Here is a 6,382-nt window from a genome sequence, read left to right as displayed (position 1 = left end):
TTACAAACATAATTCTCATTATTTACATGATCATCATGATACATTACATAAGTTCAAATACATATGAGGAAATAAAAATTTGCTACAAAATATCAAAATGACACCTAGTGTCCTACCAATGCACTGCAGAAGTTGAGGTGACACGGACACTGAGCAGAACTGCAGGATGGACTCACCCGATGCGTGGTCTCACGAGCTCACGATCTGTATCTCCAGTACCTACGCGTGGCAAAAGCAACGCGCTAAGCAATAATGCTTAGTGGTGCAATAATATAATAAAAGCAAATAGCAGAAAGTAAGTATGTATAGAGTGTGTATGCTTTCTTTGTTTGGTATTGGTATATCCATTATTTCATTAACTTTGTTCACTTTTATTCATTTGGTTGCCCAAGTAACCTACACTAGACGACTGGACTGGATAAACGGGTAAACTAGCACTGGGTACCTAGTACCTCGGGCCGTCACACCATCGGTCACATATGCATCTCCCGGTGTGCAACAGAACAGCTAACAAGCTGTAAATACATCAGGCACAAGGCCAAATCTCAATGCAAGGTCAGAATGGCTAAAATCCATGAAATCACAGAACGACATATTGCCATGTGCAGTACTGCTAACTGAACCCTATTGGCATGCCAAACTATCCAAACCAATCTTGTTAGGTATACTAGGGCATTTGAAACTTTTAATTTCTTCAATTTGTGAATTTCAAGTTTTGGTGTCACTATTCACCTCATTGGTCAACAAAAATGTTGACTTTTGGATAGAAAATAGGTGTATTGGTTTTAACACCCCAAACATACCACATTTTGTATTTAAGACTTGTTGGAATTGATTGCCATTTCCATTTCTCAACTTAAATCTAAGAGGGCAGAAATTTCATTTTTTGAGACCCAAATTTATTGTTCCATTAGACACTGTTGCAGTGGGAATTTGAAGAAATGGCAAACATGAAAGTTGTTCCTTATTTTGTCTAGTTGAATTTCCTTTTTTGAATCACTCCATTTGGAGTTTTGTAGCTCCAGATATGGTCCAAAAACCACAGCTGGCCGGATTCCCAATCTGCAGAATTGACCATATCTACAGTAACATGAACAGTGACTGCCACTGCCATTTGGGTTAGGTTCTGGCCATAATTTGGGGTAGGTTTCTTCATGAAAGTTGTTTGTCTATGTCTTAACTTGTTTCTGTAAAACTTTCAGGTCAATTGACCAAATCTACAGTGAGTTATGGCCAACTGTTCATTTGGACATTCTGCAGAATCAGTTGCAGGGTATCCGGATTGGGGCCAAGTTTTGGTCCTCTTGCTTTGGTCTTTTGGGCATGGTTTCTTCAGCAAAAATGTGCCATTATAAGCCTAGTTTCATGTCCAATTTGCCAAACACCAATTGGACTAACACAGCCAAAGTTATGGCTGTGTAATTGGACTGAAATTTTAGTCCATTGCTGCTGTCCTAGGGCAGCTTACACCTTCACTTTGCCATACTATTTTTCAGTCCATATTATGGTCAACTTACCTAATATGGTCACTAATTGACCATTAAAATGTTCTCTAACAATTTCATAAACCAAGTTCACATTTTGCTCACAAAACCCTAATTCAAATTCATGTTTTATACAAATTTACCTTAGTTAGCTTTTAATTCATTATTCTTATGTTTATAAACTTCCAACATGATTCTAGTTCACTTCAAGCTCATCAATAACACTCCCTCCTATTCCATAGCTAGGGCAGCCGAAATTCATGTACACATACACATGAGTTTTTGTCCATTTAGATTACAATTTCTTAGTAAGTTCAAGTCCCAAATCATGGAATTAAAGAGTTTTGGAGATATAGATGCACTAACCTTGAATAGGGCAGATTTTTCCCAACTCTAAACTTCACTTTCCTTCACTTTCTAGGCTGCCACAAGCTTCCCAAGAGGTAGAGACAAGTTTTTAGTGAAGGGACTTAGGGGTTTTAGGGTGAGGAAGCATGGAAATTTGAAGCTTTCAAGAACCAAAAATGGAGGAGCATGGTGAAGGGAATTCGGCCATGGTGAGAAACAAAGGAGAAGGAGAAGAATTTAGGTTAATTAAATCCCTTTTTAACATTTATAATAAGCCTTGTTGCTTTATGATTGGCTTAGAGTTTTTTTATGACCTCATGCTTACTTAATAAATCAAATTTACCTTCATTTCTTTTCTTTTCTTTACTACTCAATTTCAATTTAATTTTTAGTCATATTTCTTCATATTTTATGTCATATTAATTATTTACTCAACTGGACAAGTCGGCCAAAAATCGTCTCCGAAGGCGAAATGACCAAAATGCCCTCCGTTTGGCTAACGGGTCAAAATTGTCTGTACCGATTGAAAAATTTTTCTAGGTATTTTCTTGGCATTCTAATGCCATAGGAACCTCAATGACCCTTCTCTGGAGTCTCAAAAATTATTTCATAATTTTTTCCCCGGGTCTAGGGCTCCTCGTTGCGAGAACCGCAACTTCCCTCTGGTTACCCATCGCTTGGGCACCGGCTCGTTTGACTTGGTTGTATTTTATTTCTAAAATTTTTACTAAATGTTTCTTATTAATTTTTGAGTTGATTTTGGTTCTTCACTTTAGTTTAAATATTTTTCCGGACGTTCTAGCTGTCCGGACCGACACCGGTCACCGGAACAGTAGAATGTACGGAGTTGTTACTGGGAGGGTGTTACAATGGGTTTGTTGTAAAAGAAATGGATTTCGGCCATTTTACAGAAGATAAAGAATGGTGATGGTTGAGAGACTTGTAAATGGATCGGGTTAAATGAGAGAGAAACAAACTAGGTTTTGGATTTGATCCTTTTAGATGACCTTCAGAAAGAGATGCCAAAAAAAATTTGAAATTTAAACTTGAAAAGATAGAAATGGAGGCTTTGCAGAGAGGTGGATTTCATGTATTAGTGGAGAAGCATAAAAGATTGATGATTATGTAGGTTTTTGAGTTCCGCGCCAGAAATTATATTCATTAATATATAAAAGACTATTTTTCCCTTTAAACAAATAATAAAGCATAGTTTTAAACAAAAAGGGACATTTTAGTAATATGACTCTTAAAAATACATAGGAGGTGCTCTGAAAAAATAATTTTAGAATTTTAGTACAATTAGACTTAAGTACCAGTTAGCCAATATAAAATTAGGAGTAGTGGCAAAACACTTAGCAAATAAAGAAATTAGCAAACAAATTAATATGCCAATGTGATTAGATTTTGCAGAACACTTTTCACATCAGTTTAGACTTCAGAAAATTTCATATTACACCAGAACCTTGAAAATGCATTATCAGCAACACAAATCAATACATATCACCTAATTAATCATTTAAACTCATATGAATACATCAAATATCAAGCAAGAGCATCAGTCATTCCTATTTCTCTTCTTAATCTGTAAAAAGTTTCCTTATTGAGTGGCTTTGTAAAGATATCAACAAGCTGTTTTTTTAAGGGACAAATTCAATTTGTATATCATCATTTTGAACATGATCTCTTATTAAATGATGTCTTATCTCAATATGCTTACTTCTAGAGTGTTGGACAGGATTTTTTGATAGATTTATAACACTAGTGTTGTCACATTTTATGGGAATGTGTTCAAATTTGATTTCAAAATCTTCAAGCTGTTGTTTCATCCATAAAATCTATGCAACACAACTTTCAGCTGTAATATATTCAGCTTCTGCCGTAGAAAGAGTAACGAAAATTTGCTTTTTATTGTGCCATGAAAACAATGCATGCTCTAGAAATTGACAAGTTCCAGATGTGCTTTTTCTGTCCAATCTACTACCAGTAAAATCTAAATCACTATAACCAGCAAGGTCAAATAATTCACATTTTGGATACTATAAGCCAATGCTGTGTGTGCCAATGAGGTATTTAAAAATTCTTTTCACAGCTACAAGATGAGATTCGTTTGGACATGATTGAAATCTTGAACATAAGCAAACAATAAAATGAATATCCGGTCTAGATGCAGTTAAATAGAGTAAAGAACCAATCATACCTCTATAAAGTTTTTGATCTACCTCTTTACCTTTTTCATCTCTCTCTAATTTGATTGTTGAGTTCATGGGAGTTCCAATACTTTTCATATCTTCCATTTTGAATTTATTTAGCATATCTCTTATGTACTTGGATTGGTTTATAAAAATTTCATCTTTAATTTGTTCGATTTGTAATCTAAGGAAAGAAGTGAGTTCGCCCATCATGCTCATTTCAAATTCACTTCTTATATGATCAGTTGCACAAAAATAATGTCATCTACATAAATTTGCACAATAAGTGTGTCTTTCCCTTGTTTCATGATAAAAAGAGTAGTATCTACTTTTCCTCTTTTAAAACCATTTCAGAACCGGGTCAAGATTATAGGCTACCCCACCGTTTTCAGACGTTCTGGACGCGTTCCAGTTGTCAGATTTGGCATAGGTAAACTCGAACTCTATATTACTCAATTCTTGCCTTGTACTGGGTTAGAATAAAATTTATAAAATATTTGTGGATGATAAGAAAATTACGATTCCTATTGCAATAGCCTTATAATGTTGTTAAGGACCGCGGGGCAGGTTTATAGAATTTTTAAAGCTAGTTTGGATAGTTTTTGAAAAATATTAGTTTTGAAGTCTTATAATTGAGTTGTCTGATGTTGTGATTATTGCTTGGTTTGGAGGGCCCAGGAGGGGCCATATAATGATGATGAGATATGGGTTGAGTTTAGAAGTGTTATTTGAACCATTTTGCAGGTTGGGTAGGTCATAGGTATAGGGGAGACTCTACCAAATTTTCAGCATAACTTAGGGTGTCTTTGGTCTTTTCTAAACTTGTATTGAGTTAAATATATTAAATAATTGTAATGAAATTATCAGGTAAACCGGGACAGCCTTCCTCCTCCGCCCAGCCTCCGCAGTGACCTCGGTTCAAGTTTGTGAGTAAAATATTAATTTTAATTATAATTTCGATATTATTATATGTTCAAGCATGCCCACACATCACTTATAAGTATGTATCTATGTAGTTAAACACTAAGCACGTTTTATATTGCATTCATAATTGTTGAAGTGACATGGATGCTGTTTGTAGTAATTTGGAGTAGTGTGTATTGTGGCATGCATGTGGTATGGCATTGGATATGGACAGAATGGGTAGGCACGACTTGAGAGACACTCGCTAGAACCCAGTCCTTCGGGGTAGACACAGCTTGAGAGACACTCGCTGGGACCCCGCATTTGGTTTATTAAGCGAAAGTCCGGCTTGAGAGACACTCGCTGGCAGTGGTTGGATTAAGAGGGCTGTATAGGGGATCATCTCCCGTATATGTATTGTTTGACAGTGTTGGGTGTGTGAGTGCTCCAAATTGCCTTTTTGCTGTTATGATATGAAAATTATAACGATGTTGCATTTCACTCCACAGGGTGCATTAGCTTTAAATAGCTATAGAGATTATGGTTAAAATTGATATTTTACTCTCTGAGTCGAACGCTGACTCCTGTTCATCTATTTTTCCAGGTTACAGGAGGATTATTTGTTGTGGCTAACTTGCTCTTCTTCTTCGCAAGTCCATTGGTAGTATTTAATGTATTTTGTACAATTGAGTTAAATTTTAGACTCCACATGTGTTAGAAGCACCTATTTTTATTTTGGGCCTGTATTATAAAAGTTATGTTGGACCTGTAAAATTATTAACGGTATGCATGATGGGATTGGATGAGGGAGCTAAGCTCCCATTTGAGTTATGACATTTTGATTATGTGGAGGGTGAGCTGAGCTCCCCAATTTATTATATATTGTATTTACAGGTCAGACGAGTCAAAAACTCCCCGTCAAATGGTCCATTTTATGGCCGGACTCTGTCCGGTTAAATTCTTGAAATTGGGCCCAAATGGGCCTTAGAGTTGGGTTAAGGAATAGTTAGGCTTACCACGGGCCTCGGGGGCTTTAGGCTGGCCCATAGGTTGGGTCGTGACAAAAGTGGTATCAGAGCTTAGGCTTTAGATTCATGGGAAAGTGTGCACCTAGAGTTGTCACATGCGGAGTATAGGATTCTGTTTTGTTTTTTTTCTGTAATTCTTCATTTCTAGATTCTACGTTATTCCTCGGTTAATATGAGAGTGCTTCAGTTTAGCACCTCAGTTTTGTGAAGTACATAGAAGTGTGAAATAGAGTTAGCAGACATGTTGAGGTCTGCCATGGAAATACGTTCTCCAAGAAACACTATATTTCTATCAGTATGGGTCTAAGTGTTGTGCCTATCTGGTGCAAGGCACGAGTACACAAAGGTGAGTTTTGATAGTATAATTGCACTAGATAAGGGTGAGGATACCTCTGCTGGCAGTCGTCAGTGGATGACCCAGTCAGAGTAA

This window comes from Hevea brasiliensis, chromosome 8 (genome assembly GCF_030052815.1).
Source record: "Hevea brasiliensis isolate MT/VB/25A 57/8 chromosome 8, ASM3005281v1, whole genome shotgun sequence".
NCBI classification, from domain to species: domain Eukaryota; kingdom Viridiplantae; phylum Streptophyta; class Magnoliopsida; order Malpighiales; family Euphorbiaceae; genus Hevea; species Hevea brasiliensis.
The sequence above is the reverse complement of the archived record's forward strand: the minus strand, read 5'-3'. Positions refer to the sequence as shown.